Source organism: Talpa occidentalis, unplaced genomic scaffold (assembly GCF_014898055.3).
Source record: "Talpa occidentalis isolate TD23 unplaced genomic scaffold, MPIMG_talOcc4v2.1 talOcc4.14, whole genome shotgun sequence".
NCBI lineage: Eukaryota > Metazoa > Chordata > Mammalia > Eulipotyphla > Talpidae > Talpa > Talpa occidentalis.
In genome coordinates this window covers 86,258,950-86,274,268 of record NW_023601433.1, presented here as the reverse complement: position 1 = coordinate 86,274,268, position 15,319 = coordinate 86,258,950, and the positions used below count along the sequence as shown (strand labels likewise).

Below are 15,319 nucleotides of genomic sequence, written 5' to 3'. Positions count from 1 at the left end.
GGCCTCCACGCCCTGGGCGGTCCAGACGCCCCGCGGCCTGCGCCCGCCCCGGAGCCCCGCCCCGGAGGCGCGGCCAGCTCGCCCGCCGCCCCGTTGGCCCGGGCCGCCCGCCCCGTAGCCTTGTTGCTCCGCAATCCCTGGACCCCCCCCACCCCCCCGCCGCCCCAGCTAGGCCCCGCCCCCAGAAAGCCCCGCGCCCACCCGAGGCCCCGTCGCTCACCCGCCCCGTCCCTGACCCCTTCCCTGGCCCGCCCCGCCCCACGCCGTAGCCCCGCCCGGCCCCGCCCCCGGCCCCCGGCCCGCCTTCCCGCGCGTCGCCCTCGGTCGGCGAGGGCTTGAGGCGGGCGGAGCTGCCCTCAGGGCCCGGGGCCGGCCCAGCGCGTGACCGCCCCCTCGGGTATGCGGGAAGCCTCGCGGGCGAGGTGCCGCGACAAGTTCCAAAGGGCCGGGGAGGAGGAGCTCGCCCCTCGGCGGGATGCTCTGAGGGAAGCTTGCCGCCCCAAGGAGTGAGAGACCGACCCCTTCAGGAGGGCCGGGAGGAAGTGCGGTCCTCCTCAGAGAGAGGCGTGCGAGTGGCCCCCTCAGCGGGAGCACGGCCCAGGAGCGCCCCCCTCAGGTGGGCGAGTGAGCCTTCGGGGACCCGGGTCTCCCCAGCAGAGAGGCCCTCCCTGGGAATGAGCTGCCCGCTCGGGGAGGCCCAGGTCCCCTGGAGGGTCTCGGGGTCGCACTGACGGGGTCTCCTCAGAGCAGCCCCTCTGGAGTGGACACTTGTGCAGGCTCTGAGGGTACTGGCGGGGTGGACACCCGCCGCTTCTGTTTCTGCCACAAAAACTGAACTGTCCGGTCACCGGGGAGCCCCGGGCTGAAGCCTCACTCCCTCCACACCCCCTTGGAGCTGCGCAGGCCTCAGCCCTGCTCTGCTCGCTGGGTCGCTCCGTGGCAGGTTGGGGCGGCCGCAGCCAGGACCGGAGAGGGGCTTGTGTCCATCCCTTCCGCTGAGACCGTTTTTATCGCACCTTTAGGGAGCACTGGAGAGAGGAGGGAAAGTGGAGGGAACACCCAGTTCCACGAGTTGAACATAATTTTCCACCTTTATTTACTCCCTTCAGGTATGTACAGAATTTTTCCTTGTCATTATTTCCTAAATAGTAAATACAGCATAACTAGTGACAGCATTTCAATTGCAGCAGGTATTAGAAATAGCCTGGAGATGACTTAAAGTGTATGGGGGATATGAGCAGGTTACATAGGTGAGGGGACCGCGGCGTGAGGCAGGTGACCCACCTGGGTCACAGGTGAGCTTGCAGGCACCTTCCAGGCGGCAGTAAGGCGGTGACACACCCCTCGCTGCGCTCTAGGCCCCCCGGGCACAGCCTGCTTTGACCCGTTTTAAGTCAAAACTAGCCCTGCCTCCTCGCCTGTCCTGCTTCTTGTCCTTCCGAATTGCTCTGTAATGCCTTTTGAATTGGGTGATTGGGGGACGAGCTTTACCCTAAACATCTCAGTCTTTTTTTTTTTTTTAAAGATTTATTTTTTTATTTCTTATTTATTTTTTATACAAGCACTGGGTACAGTCAGAAGCGCGGGAGGGTGAGAGAATTCACCAGAGCCAGAGCGGGGAGCAGAACAGGCAGAAGGACCGAAGTACACTGCTGAGGGGAGCAGCGGGCGGCAGGAGAGGTCTGCGCGCCATGTGGGACCCTCCTCCGGTGGCCGGGGAGCAGCTGGGGATCGAACCGGCGCTGCAGAGGCTGCGGGCAGCTTTGCAACCCAGCGCTCAACCGCTGCGCCACCAGGGAGGCCCAACATCTCAGTCTTTGCTCTTCACTTCCCATTATGATTGGCTCACGGGGATATGAGTAGGTTACATAGGTGACTACGTCATTATTTTTTTGAAGATTTATTTATTTATTTATACAAGCACTGAGTACAGTCAGAAGTGCGGGAGGGTGAGAGAATTCACCAGAGCCAGAGCGGGGAGCAGAACAGGCAGACTGATGAAATACACTGCTGAGGGGAGCAGCAGGCAGCAGGAGAGGTTGCGCGCCATGTGGGACCCTCACCGGTGGCGGCTGGGGATCAAACCGGCGCTGCGGAGGCTGCGGGCAGCTTTGCAACCCAGTGCTCAATCACTGCGCCACTGGGGAGGTCCGACTACGTCATTTCTAAGAGGGAATTGAACATTGAGGATTTTGCTAATCTGTCGGGTATCTCGAACCAATCCCCTCAGGGCTACACATCGTGTTTTTGTTTTTGTTTTTTTTTTAGATTTATTTATTTATGCATACAAGAACTAGGGTACAGGCCAGAGGTGCTGGGAGTAAGACAATTCACCAGAGACAGAGGGGGGAGCAGAACAGGCAGATCCACTGAAATACACTGTTGAGGGGAGCAGTGGGGAGACAGGAGAGGTCTGCTGTGCCCTGTGGGTCAGCTCCCTGGCCAGGATTGACTGGATTGACTCAGTGGCTGGACATAGCTTGATAGCTGTGTCTTTAACCCGTGTGCCACCAGGGAGGCCCAGGGCAACACAACTTAACTGTATTCAGTTGTGTATATATTGTTGTACCTTTGACCTAGTGTAGTCAGTTACTGAGCACGATTGGGAATTTAGTTTCCAAAGAAAAAGGGTTTTCATGAACGCTGCCAAGACTATTCAATGAGTAAAAAGTAGTCTTTCCAACAAATGGTGTTGTGGCAACTGCATATCCACATGCAAAAGGATGCGTGCAGCTGGCCTCTGCCTCAATCAAACACCTAAATGTAAGATCTAAAACTACAAGACTCAGTTGCAAAATGCAGATGTAAATCTCTGTGACCTAGGGTTAGGTGATGGGTTTTTTAAGATCGAATGCTCCGGCTGTTAAAAAAATAGAAGGGCCTCCCTGGTGGCGCAAGGGCTTAAGACGCAACCTATGAAGTTATCTGCAGCCTCTGCAGCACAAGTTCGATCCCCAGCCAGCCAGGGAGCAACCCACATGGCGCAGCAGTTTATTTGTTTTTTGTTTTTTGTCTCCTGACTTGCCCGCTGCTCACCAGTGTATTTCAGTCAATCCACCTATTCTGTTCCCTACTCTGGTGAATTCTCTCACCCCCCGCACCTCTGACCTGTACCCAGTTCTTGTATGCAGAAATAAATAAATCTTTTTTAAAAATAAAAATAAAATTAAAAAATAGAAAAAAATTGATTTTCTCAAAATTAAAAACTTTTGGGGTGTTACAGAGCAGGAGGAGCAGGGTAAGAGGGAGCTCTGTGTTCCTGGAGGTCTCTGAGACAGCATCTATGGAAAAAGAAGAGAAAGTGACTAGTCCAAAGAAAGCTGAAAAAAAAACTGAAAAGCAGGGCATCCTCATTCGAGACAAAACCTCAGGTTCAGATTTCTGAAGAAAACCATTGCAGAAAAGGCAGAAATATTTTGCTGCAGGGCCTTACAACATGGCTAAAGCATAATGAAGAACAAGCAACTTCCTGCCGTGCCGCCCCCCCGATAAGACAGGGGTCCCTACCCACGTGAACTGCCACAGAAATCAATCCTTGTTGCTAGCAAGCTGACTGATTGATTAAAAAAGCCGAAATGCACAATCTTTCCATTCCTATTATTTCTCCTTAATATTTGTTTCTATTTTTTCACATTTATCAGTCATATGAGAGTGACATGAAGTGGTGGTGTTTGCTTCCACTGTAAGGGAATGTATACGTGTACGTTTTTGATTAGTGTGACAGTGCTCACAGAGGAACGTGTTGGGGCAACATAAAGCAAGCTACTTGAAAATAATTGTCAGTATTTCCTAACTCCTGCTATAGGATGGGTTCCAACAAGCAGGTTTCACAATTTTAATGTTTTGTCTTTTTTTTAATTCATCTCAACTAAAACTTTGTGTGCTACTCTTACTATAACTTCTATTGTATCGATTTCTTCAGTATTTTTCTTTTGGATTTTGTAAAACTGAAATTTAAGACCACAAGCTGGTTGAGAGCTCACATATTTCTGCTGAGTTTGTACTTCCTGGATCTGCTCCCTCGTTCACCTTTGCCCTTCAGATATAGCTATAATCTTAGCCTAGACAGTAATTTTCACCCTTAAGCTAGCAGGCTTCTGAAACTCGGAATTGAAAAGACTTTGGCTTTTATGCTCAGTTTCAAGAGATGACAAACATACTGTCACCCAGTAATGTTCACGTTAAAACAAATGTTTGTATGACTGTAGCAAATTAGAAAGAGGTAGGGGGCACAGCTGGAGGCCACAAATACTGAGAGCAGCAATAAACTAATTAATAGCCCATAAAAAAAAATATGTCCCTATGAAAAAGATGGTGGGAGGCAGAACCATGCCCAGTACCCAAGAATAGCCACATCCTAGTTCCAGAAACTGTGTATATAATATTTTGTAATGTACCGTACATATTAAAAAGGACCTCGCATATACAGTGAAGTAAAAGATTTTGAGATGAATGACTTGGAAGGGAAAGGATAGAGAATAAAAAGGCCACAGGTGACAGAAGCACAGGTCAGAATGAAGAGTTTATTGGTGGGAGGAGGGGCGATGTAAGCCAAGGAATGAAGCTAGAAAATACCTGCAGGAGGAACACAGTCCTGCCAACCCCTTGAATTTAGCAGTCAAGACCCCATTTGGATCTGATGTTCAGCACTATGAGATTAAAGAAAGGTGTTGTCTTAAACCACTGCTTGTGGCAAATTGTTACAGCAACAGGAAACAAATACCCTCACTGCATAGAAACGTTATCAACATTAAATTCTTCATACAGATGAAGCTGCTAAGAATATCATTTACTCTTTTTTAATTGTGGAACAGTTTATTTTTCTTGGTGTACATTTTTTTTTAAAAGATTTATGGGGGGGGGTGCAATTGTATGGGGAATATAACCAAAATGAAAATGCATACATTGTGCAAAGATGAATAATGATGCAAGAATTATATAAAATAAAATATTAAAAAAAGATTTATTTATGTATACATGAAGTGGGGTACAAGCCAGAGGTGTGGGGGGTGAGGGGATTCATCAGAGACAGAGTGGGAAACTGAACAGGCAGAGTGACTGAAATACACTGCTGAGGGGAGCAGCGGGTGAGACAGGAGAGGTCTGCTGGCCATTCTCCCCTGCCAGCCCCGGCATCATTGAACTCCTGTTGCAGAGGCAGGCCTTCCTCATCCATTCATCTAGAAACTTCCAGACAGCTTCATAGGTTGCGTTTTAACCCCTTCTGCCACCAGGGAGGCCCTCAGTGTACATTCTTTAAAATACACAGAGATACAATTGAATTACAAATGTAGACTTAGCTACCTGGCAAGGGACTGGGATTTGTTGAAGGAGACCAGAGTGAGCTCCATTAGGTAAATGGTTATTCCTCCACAGAATAATTTTTACAAGCAGGGAAAATAAAATCTCACCCAAATAAAACAAGAGATATTTAAAAAGTTCAGGATCATTTATGTGAATTTACATTTACCCCGTCAAAATAACATGGAAATTAAAGATTCTTAACACAGAGTAGAAATGTTTGCCTCATTCGATTTTTTAAAAAAAATTATTTATTTTTATTTATGCATATGAGAATTGAGTGCAGGCCAGATGTGCAGGGGATGAGAGATTCACCAGACAGAGTGGTGAACAGAACAGGTGGATCTACTGAAACACACTGCTGAGGGGAGCAGCGGACAAGAGAGTGGGGGTCTCGCCATGTGGGTCAGCTCCCTGGCCGGGGATTGAACTCATGCTGCAGTGGCTGCTGATAGCTTCATAGCACTGACTTTAACCCCTGTGCCACCAGGGAGGCCCTCATTTGATATTCTTAATATTCTTAAGGACATTGTTTTGTGGTAGCCTGATGGGGATCTTGTTTAAAGGTAGAAAAACATGTGACTCTGATAAGTAATAGACCAGAGACCAAGGCTGCAAACTGGATGGTAATTACTTGGGTTTCTGCTTTCAGGGCCTTGGTGCCATGGGAAGTGTGTTCAAAAGGCAAATTTCTGGGCCTCATAGCCAATAGGTAGTTTCAGAAGGGCCTGAGATATTTCTGGAAGTGTTTTTCCAGGAAGGTACCAGGTAGTTCTGAGGCAGGGGTTAGTGGGCCACACTCTGAGAAATGCCAGGCCCTAAACAAGGATTTTTACACATTGAATAATCCCCTTTGCTGAGCCTCCCCGGGTGGCGCAGCAGTTGAGCGCTGGGTTGCGAGGCTGCCCACAGCCTCTGCCGCGCCAATTCAATCCCCGGCCACCGGTGAGGGTCCCACCAAAAAAAAAAAAAAAAAAGTGGAAGGGGCGGAGCAACATGGCGGCGAGGAGACGCTGCGAGTAAGATCTCCCATTAAAAAAAGTTAATAGGGAGGAAAAGCGGCAGGTCCCAGTGAGAACTGAGACAGGGAAGATAAACGGACGACTCCAGCAAACTGCCCGAAGAAGAAAGTTGCCATAAAAGAGGACGAGAAGGGAGGGAAGCGCAGAACCCTGCTCCCCTCCCCGCCCACAGAGGCGGCACTCTCCGACCGGCAGAGACGAGGGAAACAACAAACCAAAACGCCCAACAAGAAAAACGGATGCAGCAAGTGGGACTGTGAGTGGAAAGGAACTATTTCAGCCACCACACCCCGTGAACGGGAGCTGAGGCGAACCCTGCAGGATCCGCCGCGGAGGTGAGCTCCAGGCGCCAGTAAAGAGAGCCCCGCCCACCAGGAGGAGCCCAGCACCAGCACAGCCCCGCCCGCCGGTAAGCTTGCGCGAAAGCGGCGCTCGGATTGCAGCTGCCCAGGGCCCTGCGCCTGCGACCTAGGCTTGCGGGGAGACGGCGGAGCCCTCCCTGAGTGAGCAGGAACAAGGTGCCCAGGCAGGGGAGCGGGATTCAAAAGGCGCCATTCCCGCGCCACTGATCTGGGCTATAGCCCGCGTCCTGGAACTGAGGGCTTTGGAACTGAGACCCGGGCGGAGGCCCTCCCTGAGTGAGCAGGAACAAGGCGCCCAGGCAGAGGAGCGGGATTCAAAAGGCGCCATTCCCGCGCCACTGATCTGGGCTACAGCCCGCATCCTGGAACTGAGGGCTTTGGAACTGAGACCCGGGCGGAGGCCCTCCCTGAGTGAGCAGGAACAAGGCGCCCAGGCAGGGGAGCGGGATTCAAAAGGCGCCATTCCCGCGCCACTGATCTGGGCTACAGCCCGCGTCCTGGAACTGAGGGCTTTGGAACTGAGACCCGGGCGGAGGCCCTCCCTGAGTGAGCAGGAACAAGGCGCCCAGGCAGGGAGCGGGATTCAAAGGCGCCATTCCCGCGCCACTGATCTGGGCTACAGCCCGCGTCCTGGAACTGAGGGCTTTGGAACTGAGACCCGGGGCACGAAATTAGGGGCGTGGGTTCCCCACGACGGTGGGGCACAAGGCAGACACAGCACCCCAAAGCCGTTGAGGTGTACCCTACCATCCCCGCTCTGCTCCCTGTCCCACGGGGTGGAAAATCAGCTCCCCAAGGGCTCTAGGAGAGATCTCTGGTGCCACCTAGCGACTTGACCCCAGCACAGGCTACTGAAGGAGCTAGTGGCCAGCTGGGGAGTTAGCCCACACCGGGCCCATTCTGAACAAGTAGTCTGAGCCACAGGGAGAGCGAGCACCCACAGCCGGGGCAGACCAGGCGCGCAGAATAGTGTGCCTGAGACCAGAAGCGCAGGGAGTGTGTCCCACATCACCATTTTAGAACAGGGACATTTCTTCAGTAAAGACTACCTGCAGAAGGCTTCCTCAGGAGCCAGAGGTGAGCGGGGGAAGTTCGCCCACGCCAGACCCCCTCTGGCCTGCAGTCCAAGCCCAGAGGGGAGCAGGAACCCACCGCCGGGGCAGACCAGGCGCACAGGGAGTGTGTCCCCACATCGGCATTTTAGAACAGGGACCTTTCTCCAGTAAAGGCTGCTTGAAACTGACAGATGACTCCTGGAAGAACCAGAGGGGAACAGAGAAGCCCACCCAAGATGCCGGCAAGTCCCAACAACACAGTGTCCCAACGCATACGGCAAATTAGAAAACAGACAGTAGGGAGGAGAAGAACCACACGCAACCTAGCAACTCTCCAGAGAAAAAGCACACCACAAAAAGAAAGCCAGCCCCCAGATTGCAACGACAATAACTTGGAAGAATTTCTGAGCCTTCCAGAAAGAGAATTTAAAATTGCCGTGATTAAAAAACTGACAGAAGTCATAAAGGAAAACAATGATAAGGGAAAATAAATCAACGATCAGAAGAATGCAATTGAGTCCCTAGAGAGGTAAACAATGGTCAGAAGAAAGAAATTGAGTCCCTAAAGAGGGAAGTAAAAGAAATGCAGGAGATCAAAGAATTAATGGAAGAACTAAAGAATTCTGGGAAAAGCAATGAAAGCAGAATAGATGAAATGGAAGAACGAATAAGTAATCTTGAAGACACAGAAATAAAAAGAACCAAACAGAGAAGGAAAGAGAAGTACGAAGGAAAAAGAACGAAGAAAGACTTCGGGAACTATCGGACTCCATGAGGAAAGGAAATATAAGAGTTATAGGAATACCAGAAGGAGAGGAGAGAGATGTAGGAACAGAGAAAATATTCAAAGAGATAATTGAAGAGAACTTCCCAAATGTGAAGAAGGAGCTGAAAAATTGATATACAAGAAGCAAGAAGAACACCAAACTTCCACGACGAAAGGAAAAATACAGCAAGACACATAATAGTAAAGCTCCCAAGAATCCAGGACAAGGAAAAAATAATGAAGCTGGCAAAGAGGGAAGAAACAGATAACATTCAAAGGAAAACCAATCAGGCTGACATCAGACTTCTCCGAAGAAACACTACGGGCAAGGAGAGAGTGGAGGGACATAGTCAACAGACTCCAAGAAAACAGATGCCAACCAAGAATACTCTATCCCGCAAAGCTCTCCTTCCTCTTTGAAGAAAGAATATGGACCTTCCCAGACAAACAGAAACTCCGGAATTTCATTGCAACTAAACCCCCACTCCAAAAATACTACAAGGAGTTCTAAAGCCAGAACCTCAGAGCGACGAATAACAATGAAAGAAGGCCAAAAAAAAACAAAAAAGTTATTAAAGAATAAATAAATAAAATCAAGGAAAGACAACACAATGGCAAATACAGATGTTAACATATCATATTAACTCTAATGTAAATGGACTAAACTCTTCAATAAAAAGACACAGAGTTTGCAGCCTGGATTAAGAAACAAAACCCAACCTTTTGCTGTCTCCAGGAAACACATTTAGCTACAAAAGATAAAATAGGCTCAAAGTTAAAGGATGGAAAACAATCCTACAAGCAAATGGACCAAAAAAGAAAGCAGGAACAGCTATACTTATATCAGATAAACAGATTTCAAACCCAAAAAGATAAAAAGAGACCCCAATGGTCACTACATTATGATCAAGGGGACAATACTTCAAGAAGAAATAACACTCATTAACATATACTCACCAAACGAAGGAGCACCAAAATATATCAGACAACTGTTGTCCTCTCTGAAAACAGACATCAGAGAAAACACATACGTAGTGGGAGACTTCAACACACCACTATCAACAATGGATAGATCAACAAGACAAAAAATAAGTAAAGAAACCAAAGCTCTAAATAAAGACCTAGAGCAATTGGCTTAACAGACATCTATAGAACACTAAACCCCAAAAAACGGAGTACACATTTTTCTCAAGCGCACACGGATCATTCTCCAGGATCGATCACATACTGGGGCACAAGACAAACATCAACAGATACACCAAGATTGAAATCATATCAACCATCTTTTCTGACCATGAAGGCATCAAACAGAAATAAACCATAAAAAGAAGGCAAGGAACTTTCCTACTCATGGAGATTAAAAACCACACTACTGGAAGACCATTGGACTAATGAGGAGATCAAAGAAGAAATTAAAAAATTTTTTGAATTGAACGACAAGGAGGACACCAATATCCTAAATGTATGGGATGCAGCAAAAGCTAATAAGGAGGAAATATAGCAATAGAAGCTCACATCAAGAAACAAGAAAGAACGCAAAGAAACAACCTAATCTCGAAGCTCAAAGATCTAGAAAAAGAACAACAAGAAACCCAAACCAGTAGAAGAAAAGAAATAATAAAACCAAAGCAGAAATAAATGAAATTGAAACTAAAAAACAATCCAAAAGATCAATGAAACCAAGAGCTGGTTCTTTGAAAAAAATCAATAAAATAGACAACCCCTAGCCAGGCTCACAAAGGAGGGAAGAAAGCAAAACAAATAAACAGGATCATCAATGAAAAGAGGAGAAATCACAAACGGACACAGCAGAAATCAAAAGAATTCAGTAACTACTATGAACAGTTATATGGAAACAATTTAACAATCTAGAGGAGATGGACAATTCCTACAACTCTACAATCACCCAAAGCTAGATAAGAAGAAATAGAACACCTAAACAGACCAATTACAATTAGCGAAATTGAAATGGTAATCAAAAACCTCCCCAAAAACAAAGCCAGGACCTGATGGATTTACAAATGAATTCTACCAAACATTCAGAGACGAATTAGTGCCTATCCTTCACAAACTCTTCCAAAAATTGAGAAGGAAGGGACAATACCAAACACGTTCTATGAAGCCACATTACACTAATACCAAACCGAACAAGGACACACAAAAAAGGAAAACTACAGGCCAATCTCCCTAATGACACTGATGCAAAAATCCTCAATAAAATTTTAGCTATCAGAATCCAACAATGTATCCATAAGATAATTCACACGACCAAGTTGGATTCATTCCAGGGGCAAGGATGGTTTAACATCCGAATCAATCAACGTTATCCAACACATCAACAAAAAGAAATATAAAAACCATATGATAATATCAATAGATGCTGAGAAGCTTTCGACAAAGTGCAACACCCATTCATGATAAAGCCTTGAAGTTCTTGGGATACAAGGAACAACCTCAACATCATAAAGGCCATCTATGACAAGCCACAGCCAGTATCATTCTCAATGGTGAAAGCTGAAAGCAATTCCATTAAGATCTGGAACAAGACAAGGATGTCCACTCTCACCATTGCTTTTCAATATAATACTGGAAGTCCTAGCCAGGAGGCAATAAGACAAGAGAAAGACATCCAAGAATCCAAATAGGAAAAGAAGAAGTCAAACTATCACTATTTGCAGACGATATGATAAAACATAGAGAACCCCCAAAACTCCACAGAAAAGCTAATTCAACTCATCATCAGTTCAGTAAAGTGGGCAGATACAAAATCAACACGCAAAAGTCAGTAGCCTTCCTATACACAAACAATAATCTGAAGAAGAGAAAAATCGAAAAGACCATCCCTTTTGTTGTTGAAAACAAAAAAAATCAAATATTTGGGAATAAATCTAACAAAAGAGGTAAAGGACCTATACAAAGAAAACTATAAAACACTGTTAAAAGAAATAGAAGAAGACACAAAGAAATGGAGAGACATCCCCTGCTCATGGATTGGAAGAATAAACATTATTAAAATGGCCATCCTTCCAAAAGCAATATACAGATTCAATGCTATTCCAATCAAAATTTCAATGTCATTCTTCAAAGAAATAGAAAAATTATTGATGAAATTCATATGGAATACAAAAAAACCCGAATAGCCAAAGCTCTCCTGAAAAAAAAAAAGAAGGGAATGGAGGCATCAGACTCCCAGACTTCAAACTATACTACAAAGCCATAATCATCAAAACTGCATGGTATTGGAACAAGAACAGACATACAGACCAATGGAATCGAATAGAAAATCCAGAAATAAACCCACAGATTTATGGTCAACTAATCTTTTGACAAGGAGCAAAGACTATGCATTGGAGCAAAGAAAGTTTGTTCAATAATGGTGCTGGGAAAACTGGGTCGCTACATGCAAAAGAATGAAGCTTGACCACCACCCCACACCATACAACAAAAAATCAACTCAAAATGGATTAAAGAACTAGACATTATAACCTGAAACCGAAACAATAAATATATAGAAGGAAATATAGGCGAAACACTACGTGATTTGCACATCAAAGACATCTTTACAGACACATCACCCAAAGCAGTGATAGTGAAGGCAAGATAAAACAAGCTGGGACTATATCAAATTAAAGAGGCTTTTGCACAGCAAACAGAGACATGAAAAACAAAACCAAAGAGAAACCCCCACCAACTGGAGAACATTTTTGCACCCAACACTAATGATAAAAGGACTGAATCACAAAAATCTGCAAAGAGCTGATGAGACTCAACAACAACAAAGAAAAAAATCCAGTCAAAAAATGGGCAGAAGAGCTTAAAAAGAAACTTCTCTGAAGAGGAGAGGAAATGCAAATGGCCAACAGGCATATGAAAAAATGTTCAACATCACTTGTCATCAGGGAAATGCAAATCAAAACTACCATGAGAATACCATCTTACACCAGTGAGAATGGCACATATTAAAAAAACTAGCAACAACAAATGTTGGCGAGGGTGTGGAGAAAAAGGAACTCTTCTGCACTGTTGGTGGGAGTGCAAACTGGTCCAACCTCTGTGGAAATCTGTGTGGAGATTTCTGGACCTACAAACATAGAGCTTCCATATGACCCAGCAATTCCACTCCTAGGTATTTACCCAAAGGACACAGAAACATCAATTCCAAAGAACACCTGCACCCCTATGTTTATAGCAGCACTGTTTACAATAGCTAAGCTTTGGAAACAACCCAAATGCCCAAAAATAGATGACTGGATCAAGAAGATGTGGTACATATATACCATGGAATATTACTCAGCATTCAAAAAAGATAAACACATGCAATTTGCTGCAACATGGATGGCGCTAGAAGGGATCATGCTCAGCGAAATAAGCCAAAAAGAAAAAGAAAAATACCGGATGGTCTCACTCATAGCAGGAATCTAGAAACTTAAATAATGGACCAGGAAAATGAAAAACTATAAGAAAGTGAAAATCAAAATCAACAAAAAACTATGAACCAGAGACACTTTTAGGGGGGCGGGGCGGGAGGGGATTGGGGTCAGAATGGGGGCGGCATTGTATGGGAATATACAATAAAATTATATAAAAAAAAAAAAAATAAAGAGAAGCACACCCAAAAAAAAAAAAAAAAAAAAAAGCACAAATAATCCCCTTTGCCCCCCACCAAGATACATCCAAGTGCCTACCCCTGTGCCTGTGAAAGTGACCTTGTTTGGAGGGAGGCTCTTTGCAGATGTGATTAAGGATCTCAAGATGAGCTCATCTGGATTGAGAGTGGACCTTAAATGCAAAATGCTGCGATGTGATCAACTTTTCTTCAACTTCCTGTATTTTAGTTTAATTTTTGATCCCTCCTTTAACCTGTAATCCTCTTCTCTTTTGTGTGGCTGTTTGAAATAACTTGTCCAACTACATGTCAGATCTCGACAATTTATTTTTGGCCAAAGACTTCTTCTGGTGCTCGCTGCAGACAACAAATGCACTTTGTTCTAAAAGAATATCAACCTCAGTTCTCCTGAAAGCTCAGCTCTCTCCAGAAGTCATGTTCTTAGCTCAGCGATGCAGGGGACACTGGCTAAGGCCCAGTTGGTACCTTACCCTGCTTCTGCTGATGCTGAAAAAGCAGCCTGCAAGGGTGCCCAGGGGAGCACTGATCTTGTCCTCTCTTATGCTGATGGCCATAAGCCTATTTGGTAGAGCAGCAGGGAATGATCAAAATGTTATAAACTGGGAGCTGATCTCAGGGCTCTGGGTGAAACTCCACTGACACAGAGGAGACAAAAAGCCTTTTATGTCTTTTTTTTTTTTATTTTTATTTTTTTTTAATAAATTTTATTGTTATATTCCCCATACAATTGCAGCCCCCCCATTCTGACCCAATCCCTCCCCTCCCACCCCCGCCCCCCTAAAAGTGTCTCTGGTTCATAGTTTTTTGTTGATTTTGATTTTCACTTTCTTATAGTTATTCATTTCCTGGTCCCTTATTTAAGTTTTCTAGATTCCTGCTATGAGTGAGACCATCCGGTATTTTTCTTTTTCTTTTTGGCTTATTTCGCTGAGCATGATCCCTTCCAGCGCCATCCATGTTGCTGCAAATTGCATGTGTTTATCTTTTTTGAATGCTGAGTATATTCCATGGTATATATGTACCACATCTTCTTGATCCAGTCATCTATTTTTGGGCATTTGGGTTGTTTCCAAAGCTTAGCTATTGTAAACAGTGCTGCTATAAACATAGGGGTGCAGGTGTTCTTTGGAATTGATGTTTCTGTGTCCTTTGGGTAAATACCTAGGAGTGGAATTGCTGGATCATATGGAAGTTCTATGTTTAGTAGGTCCAGAAATCTCCATACAGCTTTCCACAGTGGTTGGACCAGTTTGCACTCCCACCAACAGTGCAGAAGAGTTCCTTTTTCTCCACACCCTCGCCAACATTTGTTGTTGCTAGTTTTTTTAATATGTGCCATTCTCACTGGTGTAAGATGGTATCTCATGGTAGTTTTGATTTGCATTTCCCTGATGACAAGTGATGTTGAACATTTTTTCATATGCCTGTTGGCCATTTGCATTTCCTCTTCAGAGAAGTTTCTTTTAAGCTCTTCTGCCCATTTTTTGACTGGATTATTTTCTTTGTTGTTGTTGAGTCTCATCAGCTCTTTGCAGATTTTTGTGATCAGTCCTTTATCATTAGTGTTGGGTGCAAAAATGTTCTCCCAGTTGGTGGGGTTTCTCTTTGTTTTTGTTATTGTCTCTTTTGCTGTGCAAAAGCTCTTTAATTTGATGTAGTCCCAGCTGTTTATCTTTGCCTTCACTATCACTGCTTTGGGTGATGTGTCTGTAAAGATGTCTTTGATGTGCAAATCACGTAGTGTTTCGCCTATATTTCCTTCTATGTATTTTATGGTTTCAGGTCTTATGTCTAGTTCTTTAATCCATTTTGAGTTGATTTTTGTGTATGGTGTGAGGTGGTGGTCAAGCTTCATTCTTTTGCATGTAGCGACCCAGTTTTCCCAGCACCATTTATTGAACAAACTTTCTTTGCTCCAATGCATATTCTTTGCTCCTTTGTCAAAGATTAGTTGACCATAAATCTGTGGGTTTATTTCTGGATTTTCTATTCGATTCCATTGGTCTGTATGTCTGTTCTTGTTCCAATACCATGCAGTTTTGATGATTATGGCTTTGTAGTATAGTTTGAAGTCTGGGAGTCTGATGCCTCCATTCCCTTCTTTTTTTTTTTAGGAGAGCTTTGGCTATTCGGGGTTTTTGGTGATTCCATATGAATTTCATCAATAATTGTTCTATTTCTTTGAA

General features: G+C 45.2%; 1 protein-coding gene across 2 annotated transcripts in view; it reads left to right on the top strand.

Annotated features, from left to right (window-relative positions):
* The first annotated feature begins 450 nt into the window (after positions 1 to 450).
* The window catches only part of IFT81 (intraflagellar transport 81), a 207,348-nt gene continuing 192,479 nt past the window's right edge, over positions 451 to 15,319 (top strand). For both annotated transcript variants that reach the window (XM_054695360.1, XM_054695359.1), the window contains exons 1-2: positions 451 to 616; positions 1,023 to 1,109. The gene's annotated coding sequence lies outside the window, so the exon portion shown is untranslated. The remainder of the gene's footprint in view (positions 617 to 1,022; positions 1,110 to 15,319) is intronic.